Genomic DNA, 21187 nt, shown 5'->3' with positions numbered 1-21187 from the left:
TTATTTCCTTTGGTTATGGACCTAGGAGTGCGCTTGCTGGGTCAGAGGGTGGGCGTACACTCGCCTTCACAGCTATTTAGGCAGTAGGTATGTGTAGTCCCATTTTACAGATATAGACATAGAGGCTCAGAGAGTTTAAGCAGCTTACCCAAGCTTCTGCAATTACTAAGTAATCCTGCTCTGGAATCCAGAGATTTTCCCAACTTTAAATTCTTTTCAGGAAAGGTCAGCTTTCTTGCTCATCTTTTTTTTTTTTTTTCAATTTATTTATTCATGAGAGACACAGAGAGAGAGGCAGAGACACAGGCAGAGGGAGAAGGAAGCTCCATGCAGGGAGCCCGATGCAGGACTTGATCATGGAACCCGGATCACGCCCTGAGCCGAAGGCAGACACTCAACCACTGGGCCACCCAGGTGCCGCTGTTGCCCATCTTTTAATCCTGCTTTCTAGAACAGGTAAAGCAGGTGCCAGGGCAGAAGGAGCCAAGTAAAAGGGGAAGGAAAGAGGTGACTCTAATGTCTGTTGTGTCATTGGCTCCTCAGGATGTCCAGGCCACCTTGGGAAGGCACAGCTCCACCCCAAGGCAGACACAGAAGTGGTGGGGTGACTCTGGAGACACAAAGGCACACAGAGTCCATCCCCTCTGCTCTCCAGTCTCATGTCCTCCCTCTCCTTCCCCAGCCCTCCAGCCACATTGCCTTTCCTGCTCATCCCTGAAAATGCCAAGCACATCCTGCTTCACGGCCTTTGTACTTCAGCTCCCACTTTCAGAACACCTCTTACTGTAGACATCCCCATGGCGCATCTCGCGCTTGGTTGTGGTCTCTGCCTATTACCCACTGTAAGAGAGCACCCCCTTCACATGCTGTCCCCTTTCCTTTTAGACTCTGCTTTCACTTTATCTGACCTAAAATCCTGTGTATATTTGGTTTTTGCCTGTCCTCCATCATAGAATGTGAGCCCCAGAGAGCCAGGCCCCACAGCCTTGACTAGAAGTCCCACCTCCACTATACAGAATGGGCCTGGCACCTGAAAGGCTCTCTGGAAATACCTGTTGAATGAATGAATGAGTGAATGAATGAATAAATGAGCAAATGAATGAATGAGTGAATGAATAGCAACCCCTTGGAGAAACAAATGGCAAAAATCACAGGCCAAGTGAATATTGTGTTTGCAGTCCCAGAGGCTGATGTTCAAGTTCTGAGATAAGGCTCCCCATAGGACATCGGCCTAGAGCCCTGGGGATGAGGGGATAGTCACCTGGCCTGATCATGGTGGCCTCCAGGCACTGCCACAGCTCTACCATCACAGCAAGTTCTCATGGGAGCCAGACAAGGACAACAGCGTGCCTCTGGGCACCTTCTGGGCTGGCCTTGCAGGATAAGGGGAATTTTGGATTCTTGGGTGAGGAGGAGGAGCCGGACAATGGCCACAGATCTCTCCAAAGGCCTTTTTCCTTGTGTGGGCTCAGAGATCTCTAAAACGGGTGGGGCTGGGAACCATCTGAGGGATCCAGGAAGATCCCTATCACCCTCATCCCTATCTACCCTTGCAGAATGTATTCTAATACATTCGTCATTTCCCACTGCTACTTGCCGGCCTGGGAAGCCTTTGCCGATTCACGTTGTGGCTCTGGGCCTCCGTTTCTAACTTCTGTAAAATGGGTGGAAGTTGGCCAAGAAGTACAGTGAAGAAGCAGCCATAGATCAGAGGCCGTGACTTCTCAGGTCCCAGGACTGCTGTGTGTCTCTAACAAGTCCTGCCGTCTCTGGGCTGCAGATTCCCCAGGTGTCAAATGAGGTAGTGTAGCTGAATTATCTCCAAGGACTGAAATCCTCCCTCAGGTGTGAGCGGAGGGACTGACCTCCCATCTTTTCCCAGGGAAGAGCAAGTTTATCCAGAGAGGCAGGGGGGGAGACAGGACCAAGGGAAGAGGAGAAGGTCATGAACTATGAGCTTTGCCAGGGTCATGGCTTTGCCCTCACCTGCACTTGCTGTGTATTTCCTCTCTGAACCTCCCTGAAAGCCTGGTTGAGGCACAGACAGTCCAGGCAGGTGGCTGGGGAGCTGTGTTCTACTGCTTCTCTTTGTATAAACAGGGCTCTGAGTTCCAGAAGGTTACCAACATCAGACTGCTAAGCTCGGAACCATTTCCCAGAGTTTGCCCAAGCTGCCCACTGCTCTACTACTTGTCTCCCCATGACATTAAGATGGTGCAAAGGTAAGTCCACTTTTCACTCCAAGTCACAAAGAGACCCAATTTTCAGATGAAGAAACTGAGGTCTTCCCAGGGATCCCACAGACCATTCACTTGGCCATGCATCCTGGGCTTACAGCACGTCAGTGTTATCTCATTGAAGCCTGGCACAGCTCTCTAAGGAACACAGCATTATTGCAAGAACTACCACTCAGAAAGATCAAGCGACTCGTGCAAGGTCACATAGCCAGTGAGTAACAGGCCCAGAATTAAAACTCGGGTCTAACTCAAGAGCTGCCCTTCGTGCTTCCTTCCTGTGGACGGGTGGAAGAAAGGGACAATTTTGTGCTTCAAGAGCCCAGGAGCTTGAGAGACTATTTCTGCTGGCAAGGGGTGGAGGGGGGAGCCAGGGCCTCTGTACCTGCTGTTTGCTTCAAACCAAAAGGTTTCCCCTAGAAAATCCCTCGCCCACTGCCACACCTCACTCAGGTCTCCGGTCAAAGGGCCATTTTATCATGACAATCTTTCTAGGATCGCTGAGTCTAAAAAAGAACACTCTTCCCTCCCACAGTGACTTTTCCCTTTATACCATAACACCAATCACCATCTGAAGCATTATCTGAAGCAGACACATTGTCTGATGAGTCTATTTATACTTATTGTTTGTCTCCCCTGAGCATGTCAGATTTGATCTCATTTCTCACTGTAAGCCCAAGGCCTAACGCAGTGCGTCGCACATAGTAGGTGTGCAATCGATGTTCGCTGATGGGAGGCATGATGATTGAGCACCTTTTTCCCTAATGAGTGAAAGAAAATGGAGCATCTATTATCTGCTGACCTCTCATTTCTTCTCATTTCTGCCATAGCTCTTCTTGACCCATTTCCTGGATGGAGAAACTGGGGCTCCCTCCAGCATCAAAGACCCACGGAGAGTGAGGGGCAGATTCTGCAGGCCATCAGGATTAGGGCCTTCGATCCCTTGGCGGTCTGGCTCCAAGCCCATTGGTCTTTCTAAGAGTGGGGGCAGGGCCCAGGGAAGGGAAGGGATGCCCAAGGCCCCCAGAGCCCTCCAGGCAGGTTGTCAGCCTCACAAGCCACACCCTGGGCAGAGCAGCTCCACATTCCTCCCGCTCCGCCCCCGCCCCAGCACCCCTGCTCCCCCCCATCCCTGCCCTCCCCTGCACCCCCCGCCTGAGCAGGGTCAAGACCCTGCCCCAGCAGGGCCACCCCGTGGCTAAGGACAGGAGAACAGGCCATGGGCCACTCATGATCGCCCCCCCTGCCCCCTCTCCCCTGCCCCCTCTCCCCTGGCCCCCTCTCCCCTGCCCTCCCTATCCCCCTCTCCCCTGCCCTCCCTATCCCCCTCTCCCCTGCCCTCCCTGCCCCCCTCTCCCCTGCCCTCCCTATCCCCCTCTCCCCTGCCCTCCCTACCCCCCTCTCCCCTGCCCTCCCTACCCCCCTCTCCCCTGCCGGCCCCCGTCTCCCCTGCCCTCCCATCCCTGCCGTCCCCTGCCCCCCATCCCTGCCCTCCCATCCTGCCCCCCCTGCCCCCCCACCTGAGCGGGGCGGGCTCCTGCCCCGGGAGTTCGCAGCCCCCCACGCCGCCCCCCGGGGCGCCCCCCTCCCGGCCCCCGGCCCCGGCCCCCGCCCCAGCCCCCAGACTCGGGGCGCCCGCAGGCCCCGCGGGTGAGCGGGAACCGGCAATTTCCCGCCGCCGCCGCCGCCGCCGCCCGCTCTGTACTTAGCCTGATGACGGGTTCCCGCGGCCCTGGTGGCGGGCGGGCGGCGGGTTCAGGGCGGGCGAAGCCGGCCCAGCCGGTCCCGTGCTCGGCTCTCAGGCGGCCGCCGGGCCTGTGTCATCCACCAGGAATTTCTGTTTTCCCCTCCGCGGGGCTGGAAGAAAAAACAATAATTAGGTCACTGGGCAGGCGGCAGAGAGGGTGTGGGACAGGCCAGTGGCGCCCTGTCGGGCAGGGAGAGGGTCTGGGAGGATGATGGGGCAGGAGAGGCCCCCACCCGGGCCCCTGCCCCTTCCTGCCCTCCCGGGGATGCCAGATGCTGGAAGCAAAGGCTTTCCTGACCTGCTCCAGCCTTCCCTCGTGGGCCCATTCACTGCAGGCCTCTACTGGGCACCTCTGGGCACCCAATTCTGGGCTAGGCCCTGGGGACAGAGCCCAGGATAGAAGGAAGGACTTGGTAGCAAGGCCCCATGAGCAGCCTGCAGGGATACAGGGGGGGAGGCCTGCTGCATGGGGCAGAGGAGTTTTAGGGGACCTGTGCCTGCTAGATAAGTGCCGGTGGCCTGCAGATGGTTCGGGAATGTTTCCTCCAGGAAGTGGCACCTGCACAGAACCCGGATAGAGAAGTAAGGATTGGCCAGGCCAAGGCAAGAGGGAGGCAGGAAAGGTATCAGGGTGGAAGGAACAGCATGTGCAAAGGCTCACAGGTAGGACGGTGCATGGTATGGGACTGACTGTATGGTGGAGCAGCATGGCATGGACGTTTCATCCCGAATGTGACTTCACTGACTAAAGACATGTAGTTTTGGTCCAGTGACGGCTCTAGGCACAAAGCAGCTACTTTGGTGCTCAAGTGAAGATATAGCTACATGTTTCTAGCCTGAAGGAAAATTATTTTAGACTTCCTAAGAGGTGCGAGGTCTGGGTACTGTACCTTTGGGCAGGTTAAAAGATTTTCAAGGGTCATTTGGATTTAGCACATCACTTCCATTTCACTTTGACCTTAGAACAGCTCCCTGGCAGGGATCCCTGGGTGGCGCAGCGGTTTGGCGCCTGCCTTTGGACCAGGGCGCGATCCGGGAGACCCCGGACCGAATCCCACGTCGGGCTCCCGGTGCTTGGAGCCTGCTTCTCCCTCTGCCTATGTCTCTGCCTCTCTCTCTCTCTGTGACTATCATAAATAAATAAAAAATTTAAAAAAGAACAGCTCCCTGGGGACGATGGGGGGGTACAGAGCAACCCTATACGGCTGTGTTGTCCCAAGTATGAGTGATGAGACCAGGGAGGTGAGTAGAATTGGTGCGTAGAGGGTCTTATGAGTCATGGTAGGGAATTTAGACTTTCTCAGAAGGGAAGTGGGGAACAATGGTGTAAAGCAGGGTGGGAAGGGACAGGATCAGATTTCTGAAAACTAATAGCTGATAATAACCACCATTGATTTAGCTCCCATTATGTGCCAGCACAGAGCTAACTGAGTGTTTTACACCCAGCATCTCACTGAGCCTGATGACAATCTTGTGAGACTGCTTCTCAGTCCCATTTTATAGAAGAGGAAATAGCCAGGGAGGTCATTTGCCCCCGGGCCGCCTGCCAATGAAGGGCAGAACCAGAACTGAAACTTGTTAGACTATGTTCTGGGAGCTCTGGTGAGAGAGACAGAGTCTTTGTCCCTATCCCCAAGGAGCTTGTTGTCTGCTGGGGAACATGTGAGTGTGATGTATTAGTCAGAGCCGTGTCAGAGCGGAGTTTGCTTCTCTCTCCTATGATGACCTAGAAGCAGATTGTCCAGGATGGGACAGTGATCCCACTCCAAGAGGTCATTGAGGTACCCAGGCCCCTCCTACCTTGTTGTCTCCCATCTTGATGTATCCAGGTTGGCTCACCCACCACATCCACATCCTGGGTGGATGGAAGGAGGACACCCTTTCTCCTTAGGGACCTCACTTCCACATCTGCATCTATACCGGCATCTGCAGCTATATCTGTATCCAAGTCCATATCTACATATAAATCCACATCTGTGCCCATAGACCCACTAATTATCCAGTATCCAAAGCATCAGGTCTATGGAGAGAAGCTTTAGTGCCAAAAAGACAAAACCCAATGATGGGTGAAATCACCCCTAGTGGCAAAGCATAGAAAACATCAACAGAAAACATCAGAATGGAGATCCTCCTCTCCTTTCCCATTGACCTCTTATTGGTAGTTAAAAAAAAAAAAAAAAAAAAAAAAATCCTTGCACATAATGCTCGATTTACCTGAACAAAGTAAAATAATTTTTATATGCTTATACGGAAACTCTGGAAACTACTCTTTTTCAAAGATGTTTCCTTAGACATTGGGGTGTGTCATTTCTATCTGTGGGCTTTCTGGGTCAGCAAATATGGAAACTTGCTTGGCAAATCGTTGCAGAGAAGAACAAGACAGGGCACTGCCTTTTGCCGTCTTTTTAGCCTCATCACCCTCCCTCAGAGGAGATGGTGCCTAGACAGGCACTCGGGGACTCTGCAAATTGCCCTTGTCCAAGCTTTGGGGGAACCGTCAGGAGAGCATTCTGGGAGCCAGTCTAGAGCACTGGTGGTCAAAGTGTGGTCCTCCACCAGCGCCATCGGTACCTCTTGGAATTTGACAGAAATGCAAAATCTTGGGCCCTACCCAGACCTACAGAATCAGAAACTCCAAGGAAGGACCCAGCTATCTGTGTTTTCACAAGCCCTCCAGAAGATTCTGATCCAAGCTGAAGTTTAGGAAGTACTAGCCTAGGGCCCTATATACTGACCTGAGTGTCAGAAAATCTTGGTTCTAATCCCGGACCCAGCAAGTGGAGCCCCCTCCCCGGGGCCTCTGAGTCTTTAGGTGTAAATTGGCGAGGTTGGCCAGGTGATGTCTTTTTTTTTTTTAAGATTGTACTTATTGATTCATGAGAGACACACAGAGAGAGGCAGAGTGTGCAGAGGGAGAAGCAGGCTCCACGTGGGGAGCCCGATGTGGGACTCGATCCTGGACCCCGGATCACGCCCTGAGCCAAAGGCAGATGCTCACCCACTGAGCCACTGAGGTGCCCAGAGCCAGGTGCTTCTTAAGGTGCTTCCCGGCTCTGACTGATGGGAGTGGAGCCTGGGCCTTGAAGCAAGGAACAGAGCTTCCTTTGTAGGGAGATGCTCTCGGGCCACAGCTGCTGGTGACGGAAGTGGAAGTGGAGTCACAACAGTCTCCCTCTCCCTGAGTGTCCTGGCCTGCAGTGAGGCCCCAGGGGGCACCATGCAGTCCTGCCCACACACACGGGCTCTCTGTAGGCTGAGAAGCAGACTGTGGATTCTCCGTACACCTCTGAGTTTGCATCTGGACCTGCTGAGTGGTCAAGTATGTTGTTTGTGTTGCCCGTCTTTCCTCCTGGCCACCCCCCACCCCCAGTCTGGCAGTCCCAGGTCCCCATTAGAGGTGGAGACAGCAGGGCACCAAATTTGTCCTGGCCCGCCAAATGGGGGACAGACTTTGCCCACCTCGTCCTGGCTTCTCCATGTGGGATGTCTGAGGACAGTCAGACTGTGTCCCCCTGGGAGCTGAGGATGAACTGCCTCTCTTGACCCCCAAGACCATTCAGGCTTCTGTAGGGTCTGGACCCAGGCTCAAGGTCTCAGGCCCCAAACTTATATGGCAAAGGTGCTCTCCCAAAAAATGCTTACCCCTGAGCCCTGAGGAAACCAGGCTGAGACTCATTGAAGTCTGTCTTTTCATTCCCGTTCCATGGGATTCTGTTTGAACAGGACTTGGTGGGGAGCGGGGAGAAAGGCAGGTTGGTATGTGGTGTATAAAGATCCCGAGCCCTAACTCAGGATCCTGGGTTCCACTTGCGGCTTTGCAACTAATATTCTGTACGACTTTGAACGAGTCAGTCTCCCCTCGGGGTCTCAGTTTCCTCATCTGGCCAACAGAGTCCTAAAGCGACCTGAGTTTGAAGCTCAAGGAGGAGACCCAGAGAAACGCCTTGTCAAGTCCCAGGTAGGATGCTCCTATTTGCTAAGGGGGAAAGAGTGATGGGGACGGGGACGGGCGCACTGCGAGCACTTGCTCCATGTGTGCTGTGTTAGTTATCCAATGCTGCATTAACAGATTGCCCCAAAAGTTAACCACTTACAACCACACACATTTATTGTCTCACAGTGTCCATGGGTCAGGACTGTGCATGGCCTAGCTGGCCCTTTGCCTCATGGTCTTTCATAAGCCACAAGCGAGCTGGCGGCCAGGACTGCCATCGTCTGAGTGGCACCAGGGATGGATCTTCATCCAAGCTCACTCACAGGCTCTTTGGCAGGATTTGGTGCCTCAGGGGTTGCTGGACTGCAGTCCTGGGTCCCTCACTGATCTTGCCAGCCTCTCTGGCTGCTGGCCAGAGGCCCCACTCAGGTCCTGGCTGTATGGGCCTCTCTACTGGGCAGCTTACAACATGGCAGCTGGCTTCCTTCAAACAGAGCAAAAGGGTGCCCAGAATGAAAGCCATGGTCTTTTTGTAACCTAATAACACAAGGGACATTCCATCACTTTTGCTGTATTCTGTTTGCTGGAGGCAGTCACGAAGTCTAGCCCACACTGACAAAGAGAGGATGACACAAGGGCATTAATACCAGGAGGCAGGGCCCCTGGGGGTCATCTTGGAGGCGCTCCCCCACCCCCAACTCTGAGCAAAGTCCTTGGAGGGAGGGAGCTCCAAATGGAGGGTGATCCTGGGAGAGGTCAGAGAAAAGTGCTGGCCGCTGAGGGATTCCGAAGACAGGGACCCCAGTGTCTGCACACCCTGATTTTTATCTTCCCTGCAGGGCCTGTCTGATGGGGAGGGGGTGGTATTTGTAGCCAGCAGGAGCTGCATTCCAGAGCTGGGTACTTAACATTCCAGAGCAGCGCTCAGCTAATTATTGCCTTGCCCGTCCCAGGCCTGGACCACCCGGCTCCCCCCAGCTCCCGTGGCTTGGCCAGAAGACTCTGGTAGCTTTGTTCTTGGGTCATCTTGAGAGGCTCAGAGATGGGCTGGACTTGAGCAGGGTCACATGGCAATGAGTCAGTGGCAGCATCAGGGCTGGAGCCCAGGGCTTTCCCCCATGGCCTGTGGACAAGGGGCAAAGGCAGCAGGAGCCTCGGGGCTGAGCCTTTGGAGGGAAAGGTGGACTAGAGCAGGCCTCAGACAAATGGCTACTTCTCTGAGCCTCCATTTCCTTACCTGTAAAAAAGAGAGTTTTCCCAAGATCCCATAACATGTGACAAAGACTCTCTTCTTGACCAAACTTCAGACAGGCTCCTCGGAGCCTCTTTTTTGACTGGGCCTCATCCTTGGGCCTTGTCTTTGGCCTGCCCAGCCCAGTTTTAGCAAGAATCCTGTTAAGTCAACTTAGTAAGAGCCTCCTCCCCTTGATGTCAGCTCTTGGGGATGTTGTATCCACTGCCCCCCTTTTCTGCTTGTTGCCTATACATCCCCAGCTGTCTTTCCTGTGTCTAGAGTGGAGTCCGATCTTTCTCCCCTGCTGTGATACTCTTACCAGCTATGCCACTGTTCCTGAATAAAGTCTTTCCTTGATACTATTTTAATCATTTTAGCCAGTGTTAAAAATAATTTTTCTTGGGGCACCTGAGTGGCTCAGTGGTTGAGCATCTACCTTCGGCTCAGGTTGTGACCCCGGTCTCCTGGGATCAAGTCCCACATCAGGCTCTCTGCAGGGAGCCTGCTTCTCCTTCTGCCTATGTCTCTGTTTCTCTCTGTGTTTCTCATGAGTAGATAGATAAAATGTTTAAAAAATAATAATTTTTCTTTAACACATGCATCTGTTACATATATTCCAGTCCTGCCTCTATGCAAAGGGGTTCCAGAAGGCACAACATTCCCACTACTCCTTGGGTGGTGGAAGGGAAGTGTAGGCTTGAGGCAGGCAGTCCTTTGTCCCAACACCAGGAACAAGCAAAAGGCTTGGGCTGCAGGAGGCCTGGGCCTGAGAAAGCCCAGTGGAGCCAGAATTCTCTAGACTCTTCCCACCTTCTACTCTGATAGTTGGGCTGGCTCAGCTCTGAGGACTTTACGTCAAGCGCTGAGGGCTGAGGCAGCAAGATGGTATGAGGGAGGCCTCTGACAGGGCGTCAAGGGAACACAGGGGCAGAGATGGGAATTGAGGGGGACCTTGAAAGCCAAATAGGATTTAGCCTGTGGAAGTGGAGGCAGGGTATTTCCGGTGAGGACGCAAGCCTGGGAGAAGCATGGAAGTGGGTGGCATGAGGAGCTGCAGGCCCAGAGGATGGGACATCACATAAGTGGGAGATGCCCGTGGCGCTGAGGATTCTGGGAGGCTGCTGCAGCCCTTCATTGCCAGGGGCTCAGTGTCAGGGTCCTTCAACAAGAGCCGCAGGAAGGCAGCCTGGGCTTCTCCTCCCCCCAGGGGGATGCTCACCTGCTTCTTCTCTCTTCACTCAGCATCCAATTCCTGGGGTTCCCTCAACCTCCCCCAAAGAGTGGGAGCTCTATTATAATCGTAAAATTTGTTCATAGGTTCACATACATACTTCGCATTTCGTACAAATGCGAAACTTCACACTCCCTCGTCTCCCCAGCCCCTCATTGTCTTCCCTGAGGCAGCCTTTGCTAGTCCTATATATACACTTTTTTCTTTTTTAAAAAAAGATTTTATTTATTTATTCATGAGAGACACAGGCAGAGGGAGAAGCAGGATCCATGCAGGGAGCCCGACGTGGGACTCGATCCCAGGACCCTGGGGTCACGCCCTGAGCGGAAGGCCGACCCTCAACCACTGAGCCACCAGGTGCCCCTTTACACTTTTCTTCTCACACAGGTAGTAGCTTACTATGTTCATGGCAGCACACCTTGCTTCTTTCATTTATTATTATATCTCGGATCATTCGGTGCCAATCTATGCCATTCTTTTGGCTTCTGCATAGTATTCTATTATATGGAGATGTTAACATCCATTTAGTCTCCAAAATGGTAGCAGATTCATTCTGGCACCCAAACTTTTGTCAGCAAGCATGTCTGCTGGGGCTTGGGCACTTAGTACCTCAAGAGACACCTGGAGGCTGCAAGCTAGTCTGTGCACATCGGAGCTTCCACGGTCATGGAGGCAACAGAAGGAGTAGGGCACTATTGCAGACTAGAAGAGCAGCAGAAGGGTCATGCCAGGAGAGGTGCTTCTTCGCTGGGCTAGGAGAGGGGTAGGTCTCTGCACGCGCTAGTGGGCTTTCTTTGAAGGGTAATTTGGATTTAGGTGATAGGACCAGGGAAGAAGAGCATTGTAGGCCAAGGAAACTGTGTGAGCAAATTGGAAGAGAGGGGACAGTCCTCCGACATGTCTGTGCAATGAATGAGGACCCAGGGCCTGTGGGTGGAGGTGGGATGAGGCTGTTTGGAGCATGAGTCTGGGGAAGCCTTAAATTTCAGGAGAAGGCCACGGTCTGATTCCTGCTACGCCCTCATCCTTCTCTGTGGTCACCTCCTCTGGAAAGGGGGCCTCAGGGGAGATACTGGAAATGAAAGAGGCTTTTCAGGGAGGAGGCAGGGCAGAGGCAGCTCTAGGTCGGATGGAGCAGTGGCTTGCGATCATGGACATCTGCCTATGCATTTAATTCAATTAATTTAGTTTATTTTAATGTTTGCTACATTTACTTTACCTCCAAACCATTGGAAAATTAGTTAGCCAACATCATGAATTTTCCCCTAAGTGTCTCAGCAACCATTTCTTGAGGAGGAGGGCATTTTCCTACACAGCCCCTACATAGTAACGCCACTCAGGACGTTTAACATCGTGGCACCCTTACCTAACATACCGTCTGTCCATTTGCAGATGTGCCCAGCTGTCTTCATAATGTCCTTTATGGCTTCCCTGTCCTACCCAGGATCCATCAAGGACCATCCTTTGCATCTCCCATAATGAATCATTCTCCAGACTTTTTCTTTCTTTAGTCCTTTCAAGCCATTGGCCTTTTTGAAAAGGCCAAGTCAGGTGCTTTGCAGAGTATTGCTCTATTTGGATTGTCTGGCATTTCCTCACGACTAAATTCGGGTTCAGTGTTTTCAGCAGGAACCTTGGTGCTCTATGCTTCTCTGATGAATTTGCCCCATGATTAGTGATATTAAATGATATTAAATACAATCACTGGGTAGGGTTGGATAGGATTTCCCACTGCAGTGCATTGCATGTAAGAGTCACCTGTGCTTCGTTTTGCAAATGAATAACCTGATGCTCAGAGAAGCCCTGTGACCTGCCCCCTGCACACACATGCATTCACACACACGTGCACCTCCACACACACATGCACCCCCAAACACACGTGCACCCACACACACACGTGCACCCACACACACGCACACCCACACACGTAGGATAAAGGAGGGCTAAGATGCTAACCCTATTCTGACTCTTTTTTTAAAAAAATTTTTAAGAGTTACCTATTTATTCTAGAGAAAGAGGATGAGTGAGTAGGGAGGAGGGGCAGAGGAAGAGAATCCTCAAGCAGACTCCCCCTGAGTGTGGAGCCTGATGCAGGCTCCATCTCACGACTCTGAGATGGTCACCTGAATGGGAACCAAGAGTCAGATGCTTAACCGACTGAGCCACCCAGACGCGCCACCCCCCCTGTCTGCTGCTCCTGCACAAGTGGTAGAGAATCACTATAGAAAAATTAGAAAACACAGAAAGGCTAAAAGAAAAAAAAAAAAAAAAAGAAACCCACTAGGATTCTATTACCTGGAGATCACTTTTGTTAACTTTTCCATATATATCTTTCTAGATTTTCACCCACATGAATACACACATACAAACACAAAATGGGGTCACCTTGTTGTCCAAGCTGATGTATTCATTTAACAAAATAGAGCCCCCGAGAGGAAGGCGCGGGGCCATGTTTGTTACATGTTCTCTCTGTCACTGCTGCCCCAAGCCTGCCCCAGCGATGTCAGAAACTCAACACCCTCTTGGAGGATGCAAGGAGAGGATGGGGGTGAGTGGGCTTTCCCAAGGTGGCTCCCAGGCCACCCAGGTATCCTTCCTCATGTGGGTGGCCCTCCAGTTACCAAAGGTCGCAGCTAAACCCTCTTCATGCTTTTAGGACCTCCTCGATGTCCTGGGGCAAAAACCAAGCCAAGCAGTTGCCTGATAAAGTGGGCAGGGCCCCACACAAGGCAGGGAGAGACCGAGGCTCTGGTCTTGGCTCTGCCGACGATCGCAGTTACCTTGGACAAGTCACGCTCCTCTGCTTTCCTCTCTCACTCACTCCACAGTCTGCTCTGCACACCTGACCGGGCCCAGGCTGGCTGCTGCAGATTCGAGGTGGCGCAATGATTAAAATCCGGGGGCAGGGGGAGGGGGCAACAGGGTGGCTCAGCAGTTGAGCACCTGCCTTTGGCTCCAGTCGTAATCCTGGGGTCCTGGGATCGAGTCCCATGTCAGGCTCCTTGCTCAGCGGGGTACCTGCTTCTCTCTCTGCCCCTGCCTCTCTCTCTCAAATAAATAAATAAAATCTTAAAAGAAATAAAATAAAATCCAAGGGGCACGTGCTGAAGTCAGGGAAGGGTCCAGGTGTGAGGGCCTGAGGCAGGTACCACCAAGGACTGTAAGAGTAAGAATACCAAATGATGAATGTAGGAGAGGTTACAGAGGCTTGGAAGGAGCCCTGAAGTTGAAACTTCTTTAGCTTCTGGGTAAATTCACCTCCAGCAGGAAGGCCTCCATCCAGAGAGCGGACCTTCTCCAGAGGCCTCCGGCACCAGCTGCTCCCCACCCTGCCCGTGGGCCCCACTCACCATCACTCCCCCTGGGTCCCGAGTGGGGACAACATGGATTAATAGTCACAGTGGACCCTGGAGCCTGGTCTGCTCTGACTTTAACGAAAGTGTTAAACACCCTGGGTTTGCTATTGGGGTTTGGTAAATGCCCTGACCAGCTTTAGGATGCCTTCTTACCGCTGCATCAGGAAGCGCTGCCAGTCAGCCCGCAAACCTTTTCTACTATCTATTGAGAGAATTACGTGGTTTCCCTCAACTGTCTCAATGTAATGAATACAGTTGGTGGAGTTCCCGATACTGGCCATCCTTGCATTCCTGAAATAAACTCCGATTGGATTAGGAGGCATTCTTTTAATTTATTGTCATGCTAGATTTCTTTTGCTAATATTTTACTTAGAATTCTTCTATCTACATTCACAATGAAACCAGTCCCGAGTTTTCTTTGAGCTGTCCAGTCTATAGACTGTTAGGCAACTATTAACAAGAATGACTCAGACCTCTGTTCATTTGGAAGAATGTCTGTAATCTATTTAGCAGAAAAACAAATTATATATGTCGTATGGTATGACTCCATTTCTTTGGGAAGCTGTACATTCATAGAATTTGAAATGAGGGAACTTTAAAAGGTTTTCAAAGGGTGAGGATGACTGGTCGCTGTCTCTAGAGAGCCTACTGGCCTGTCTACACAGCTTGGCCTGTACCTGAGTCTCCTCTGAGCCTCTTGGAGTTACCAAGTCTCCTGCTGTTTCTCCTGGAACCCATATCCTCCCGTGCCCCAGCCCATGTTGGGTCTTCTTTCTCTATCTGACCCTCTAAAGTCAACCACCCACCCCTGGGGAGGAGGGGGGCCAAGCCTATCCCAGGCATCAGCTTTGTCCTGAATGGCTGTTCAGCAGGAGAATCCAAACAAGAACTCCTGGGTCCTAAGATGGGACCATGGCAAAGTAAATGTGAGGGAGAATAGGGAAAAGGTCACCACGGCCACCTGGACCCTGAAAGGTATCCCAGAGGGGCTGGCTTAGGTTTAGGGTCTGGGGGAGAACCATTTCTGCCCCCGGCTGTCCAGGTCCATGACTCACAGGCAGGCCTCAGAGCTGTGGCAGGACATGGCATCAGCCTCCTCTACTAGCCAGCCTGGTCTAGGGGTTTGGCTGGGCTCCCCAAGGAGGCCACCTCCAGCCCAGTACTGAAAACTTAAGGCCCAACTGGGGGCACCTGGGTGGCTCAGCGGTTGAGTGTCTGCCTTTGGCTCAGGTCGTGATCCCAGGGTCCTAGGACCAAGTCCCACAACAGGCTCCCCACAGGAAGCCTGCTTCTCCCTTTACCTGAGTCTCTGCCTCTCTCTGTGTGTCTTTCATGAATAAATTTAAAAAAAAAAAAAAAAAAAAAAAAAACTTAAAGCCCAACCGGCTCTTTCTCAAGATGTACAAACTTATTTAATAGAATGGAGTCCGATAAGCCCAGAGAATCATGGACTGTGCACGGAGGCCAAGCAGAACTTCCAGGCCAGTGACTTTCAAATGCAACCCCTAACAGGGTGGGTTAAATGTGCAGGAGGAGGGCAACCCCGGGTGGCTCAGTGGTTGAGTGTCTGCCTTCCACCCAGGGCATGATCCTGGAGTCCTGGGATTGAGTTCCACATCGGGCTCCCTGCATGGAGCCTGCTTCTCCCTCTGCCTGTGTCTCTGCCTCTCTCTCTCTCTCTCTCTCTCTGTGTCTCTCATAAATAAATAAAATCTTTAAAAAAAAAAAAAAAAGTGTGCAGGAGGAGGTCTACTTGGCCTCTAGAATCAGCCAGCCCAGACTCAAGTTCCTGGCAGCTGTGTGACTCTAGGCAAGTCGCCTAACCTCTCTGGGCCTCAGTGTTCTCATCTATCAACTGCAAATAACAAGGCCTACCCCACAGTCATCATAAGGAGCTAATGAAATCACGCAGGTGAAGCTGCTGGCTCAGGGAATGGCAGTCATATAAAAATAGATCTCACTGGGCTCCTCCTTATAGCAGGTGCGATTATTTTAGTTGCAACAGAAACTCTCCTAGCTATAGCAAGAAAAAGAAAATGTTGCGGGGAGAGGCAGGGAGGTTACCGAAAGGAGCCTGCAGGGCCTCCCAGATTCCCAGAGCAGGACCCAGTTGGTCTCAGGAAAGGGTGCCTGTCAGGGCTGAGAGCCCTGTGGGTGCTCAGCCGCCCCCTCCCTCTCCTACCTTGCCGCTGTCTGCTGGCTCTGTCCACTCCTCCGGTCAGGAGTGGAAAGCACGGCTGTCAGCAACTCCCGGCTTGACGTGGCCTCTAGATGTGAAGACAGCTGGCCTTTGGCCAAGTCTTTTGGTTCCGATTCCAAATTCTCTGCCGAAGACACTGATTGGCTCAGCGTAGGTCAGGTGCTCACCACCTGGGGAGAATAATTGTGGCAAATCCCACCGGAAACGTGCGGTTAACGGTGGTGGGGAACAGTTCCAGCAAGGGGACACTAGGCCAAAAAAAAAAAAAAAAAAAGAAAGAAAGAAAAAGAAAAAGAAAAAAGAAAGGTGTCTCTTATATGCTCCAGGCCCTGGGCCCCCACCCCACCTTCCATCACTGCAGCAAAGCAGATGCCACTGGTCCCAGGCTGGCTGATGTTACAGGTTTGGGAAAACATTACCCGCCCCCCCAACATGGACAGAGCAGATAGTGTCATTGGGAATCCAAATCACAAGGCCTCCAACTGGCCGCTCTGCTTCCGTAGTAAGGGTGCTGTGGGTGCGGCGGATAAAAGCGCTTCGTTTGAATCGGGTGGCACGTGCCTCCCAGCTGGGCTCAGGCCACCACCCTTGGCGCCACTTCCCCGCGGTTGCCTGTCCCATCCCTGCCGGCCTGTGGGGGTCTTGCCTGAGTACCCGCCCCAGCGCCTGGGCTTCCCGCCTCGCCACGTCACCTCAGGCCACGTCCCAGATGCCCGGGATCCTGGCCTGCCGGCAGCAGCTGGCCCCCTGGCTGATGTCTGCATTCGGAGCTCTGCCCAGGGGGATGGGAGAGGCTAGGGGGTGAGGAAGGGGTGCACCTGAGACGCCAAGGCCCCAACCCAGGCCTGCGAGGGTGGGAAGAGGTGGCGCCATGTGGGAGGCCCTGCCTTCCCAGTGTCCACAGTAACATGCGTGTGTGTGTGTCTCCCACCCACCACCTGGAGGCCTCATTATGCCCTTGGGAAGTGCATTACCACTTGGCAGATGGGGAAATGGAGGCTTCAAGTCACTCAGCATGTCCAGGGCAGACGGGGTGCCACGCCTAGACCTCGCGCCACGGGAGTCTCCCACTCTTCTGCCTCCAGGCCCAGAGCCGGGTCTGTGCTTCCTCCCGCTGGCCCCAAGATGCCATCCTCTGTACCTCTCTTTCTTCTTCAAGAGCACCGACACCATGGTTCCAACCTGCCATGACCAGCACATTATGGGTGATGTCATCTGTAGGGACGAGGGCTCTCATCGCTCAAGCATGTGGCCTGTCAGGTCTCAGACCCCCAGAACTAGCAGGACAGCTCTCCTCACGGGCCACCTAAGTACCCTCCCAGCCACCTCCCAGCTTTTATTTACAGCATTCCCCTGGCCTGGGGGCCTTCACAGCCACCTGCTCTGGCTGCCCCACCCTGGGTCAGAGGCCTGGTGAAGGCCTTCAGAATGGGATGTAGGGACGGACACCTGGGTGGCTCCGTGGTTGAGTGTCTGCCTTTGGCAGGTCATGATCCCAGGGTCCTGGGATTGAGTCCCACATTGGGCTCCTTGTGGAGAGCTTGCTTCTCCCTTTGCCTGTGTCTCTGCCTCTCTCTCTGTGTTTGTCTCTCATGCATAAATAAAATCTTAAAAAAAAATGGGATGTAGGGAAGCCACACAACTCCCCTCACCTTTCCTAGAAGAACAAAACAGGAAAAAAAAAGCCCTTGCCAGTTGTCTGGGAACCATGGGAACAGAGCTCAGGGCACTGGAGGAGGTGAGAAGTCGCAGAGACTCCCAGAAACTAGGCATCTTCTAGGCCACCTGTCTCAGTCATCTCTGCCACGTAACAAAACAGCCCACAACTCAGTGCTTGAAATGACAGCTCTCTACTGCCTCCCCTCTCAGTTCTGCGGGGAGCTGGGTGGGTCTCTGGCTCCACATGGGATTGACGTGGCTGTGTTCAGCCACAGAGTCACCTCTACCATAACCTCTTCATCAAGGAAAGTTATGAGGCCAGTTGGGATTCAAGGGGAGGGGACACAGGCCCTCCTCTTTCTGGGAGGAGCATCGTGTATGTTCAGGCAGGGAGAAATTGTTGGTAACGGCCTTTGGGATAGTCCAATCTCACTCCCACATTGCCTCCTATGTGCCAGCCACACTGAGTGACTTGCCGTTACTCAGACGCACCTTGCAATCGGACACCTCGGTGCCTGTGCCTGCCTCGTCGGCTAGGATACCTTCTTGCTCCTCCATCAAGAGTCAGCTCTGTGTAATTGTTCCATGACTCATTCCCTGACCTCTCAGCTTGGAATTCATCATTCCTCCCCGGATTTGGATAGACCTCCAGCCTTGCCCTCATCACCTGCAATCTATAGTCACATTGGCTTCATACACATCAGTATCTGTCATCAATTGCCATGTGATGCTGCCTAACAAACAAGCCGGACCTCAGTGGCAAACATCCATTTAGCTCACGTGTTTGTGGAGTCCGGCTGATCCTGACTGGGGTCTCTCCCATGTGGGTGTCTGCTGGCTGATCTAACATGGCCTGGGCAGGGATGACACGGGTAACTTGCCTCAGGGCCACAGGTCGGCTCATTCAGCAAGCTAGTTGTCACGTTCGCATGACAGTGGCAGAGGAGAAAGGCAAAAAGGGGAAATGTGCAAGCACTTTGTGAAGCCCCTGCTTACACTAAGTCTGCTAACATCCCATTAGCCAAAGCAAATCACAGGGCTGAGTCCAGTGCCAAGGGCTGCAGAACATTCTAGGAGAGCATCGCAGATTTACTGAGCAAAGCTTGTGGATACAGGGAAGGGTGAAAAATTGTGAGGCCATAAATATCATCAATCTTTCAATCCAAGTGGCTGATTTATCTTCACTGGGCTAGAAATTCTGTCCCAGGTTGGTTGGAGTTTGGTTGGAGGAGATGAGCCAGGAAACTCAGCCATTCCAGCTCTGCGACCTTGAGAAAAACATTTGACTTCCACAAAAGTGTCAGTTTCTTCGCTTGTGAGAAAGGGAAGAGGGAAATCCCCTTCCCCAAGATGAAGATGACAGCAAGGACCCAGTGAGTCAACCTCAAGGACTCAGGCTACTGCCGGACACCCAGCAGGTGGAGGCCCCTGCTAGGCACACCCCCAACAACAGCTTTCCTTCCTGGCAGTTGTTAAATGTGAGTTTGTACTGATGGGTGCCACTCCTTGTTGCAGCTCTTTCTCCCCCCACGTAAATAAAGCAAGAGCCCCATGGGGGCAGGCACCGTACTCAGCATGGTAGCCCCAGCACCAGACACCAGGAGGGCGCTCGTGGAGTATTTGTGGAATGAGCGGCTGCATGAACACGTGGACAAATGAGAGGAAGGATGAAGGGGGGCATGGATGGAGACCCGTTGGAGGGTTTGGCAAGACTAGAAGAGGCTTCATTATGCCTCTTTCAAGGTCCCTGAGCAAGCCCGTTTCTCTTTCCTTCTACAAATCTTAAATTGATAGGGAACCTGCTCCACCCACTCACAGCCCCCACACCTGGGGATGCGCCCTTCTCCTAGGAGCCGATCTTTGGGGAGTGGCAACAACCCGTTCTGCAATCCCATCCCTGACGCCCTGAGCCTGAGGTCTCTCCCCACAGCAGAAGGATCACATGACCAAACCACTGATCACTCTCCCTACCACTCACACCAGTACCCCCCACCCAGGGAGCTAACACAGTTGCTGTCCCCATTTCACAGAGGAGGAAACTGAGGTTGCTAAGTGGCCAAGCAAGTCAGTTCTACATCCCACAAAGTCGGGGCCGCTGGGTGGCTCAGCGGTTGAGCGTCTGTCCGTGGCTCAGGGTGTGATCCCGGGGTCCTGGGATCGAGTCCCACATCAGGCTCCCTGCGAGGAGCCTGCTTCTGTCTCTGCCTCTCTCTCTGTGTCTCTCATGAATAAATAAATTTTATTCATTTATTTTTTTTAAGATTTTATTTATTTATTCATGAGAGACACAGAGAGAGAGAGAGGCAAAGACACAGGCAGAGGGAGAAGCAGGCTCCTCGCAGGGAGCCTGATGTGGGACTTGATCCTAGAACCCTGGGATCACGCCCTGAGCCACGGGCAGACGCTCAACCACTGAGCCACCCAGGGATCCCCATAAATTTTAAAAAGAAAAGAAATAGCAAAATTACCCTCCCGGAGCACCCAAGTGAGTGGGCTCTGAGCTGAAGTTTGGGGATCTGCTGCCCTGCCTGTGCCTTCCCCCACAGAGAGAGAGAAAACCTCAGGCTGGAAGGGCTGACACAGGTGGCCCCAGCCCCAGTTCCTGCCCTAAGAGTCATGATGAGGCCGAGTGGAGGCAGCTTTCAGCCGCTGCTCAAGCCCGGAGATGCTAGGCCCACGGGGCCCACCGGCGGGCCGCCCCCCGCTGTCTCGGTTACTTCTGCCAACCACAGGCTGATGGGCAGCTCTGATGGTCATGGATTATTTAGAAACGGGAAAGGAGGATTTAATCCATGTCATTTGGGGCTAACATTGACTTGCCTCTACTGAGCGAGGCTCTTCTCCGCACATCATATAGCCCTAAGCCTTGAAGCAAGGCTCAGTATTTCTTTCTTTCTTTCTTTCTTTCTTTCTTTCTTTCTTTCTTTCTTTCTTTCTTTCTTCTTTCTTTCTTTTTCTTTCTTTCAGAGAGAGAGAGAGAGAGAGAGAGAACGAGCTGGGGGGAGAGACAGGAGAGAGAGAGAGAGTCCGGAGCAGACTCTGTGCTGAGCGCGGAGCCCGATGCAGGGCTCAATCGCACAACCCTGAGCCGAAACCAAGGGTCGGCGGATTAACCGACTGCACCACCCAGGTGTCCCTGAGGCTCATTATTTCCACGGAGCAAATGGGAATCTGAGGCTGGAGGTAATAAGTTATTTGCTCAAAGTTACCCAGTGAGGCAGTGATAGAAGCCGGGATATCTTCACGGGCGGTGACTTTGATCATTTCCCACTCATGGGTGCAAACTCAGTTGCTTGGTCTGCCCTGGGGGAGGAAAAGGGAGAAGGGGTTGTTCCTTTTCAATGGTTCTTCTTTAACGATGAGTCTGGCAAACACAGAAGCTTTTAACACACGGGCTCTGGTGGCCGGGGTGGCGCGAGGTGGGGGGCTCCTCGGTGGATGTCCAGCTCTCCTAGGGGACCCGGGTTCTCCTCTGGAGGTCCCTGGCCTTTGCTGTCCCCCGGGGTACTGGGGAGCCCCTTGAGTTCAGTCATCCATCCTGGCCAAGCATGCTGGGTTTGCCCTCCCTGGGACTCCCAGGCCCCATCGGAAG

General features: G+C 52.9%; 1 long non-coding RNA gene across 1 annotated transcript; it reads right to left on the bottom strand.

Annotated features, from left to right (window-relative positions):
* Positions 1-3852: 3852 nt before the first annotated feature.
* On the bottom strand, positions 3853-20860 carry LOC140595811 (uncharacterized). Its single transcript, XR_011997698.1, has 4 exons — positions 20805-20860; positions 16911-17118; positions 15919-16184; positions 3853-4091 (listed from the first exon to the last, which is right to left on the bottom strand). It is a non-coding gene; the product is annotated as an uncharacterized lncRNA (long non-coding RNA).
* Between the last annotated feature and the right edge of the window lie 327 nt (positions 20861-21187).

Source organism: Vulpes vulpes, chromosome 15, assembly GCF_048418805.1.
Source record: "Vulpes vulpes isolate BD-2025 chromosome 15, VulVul3, whole genome shotgun sequence".
NCBI classification, from domain to species: domain Eukaryota; kingdom Metazoa; phylum Chordata; class Mammalia; order Carnivora; family Canidae; genus Vulpes; species Vulpes vulpes.
Note: the sequence above shows the minus strand (reverse complement) of the source record. Positions and strands in the feature narration are given on the sequence as shown.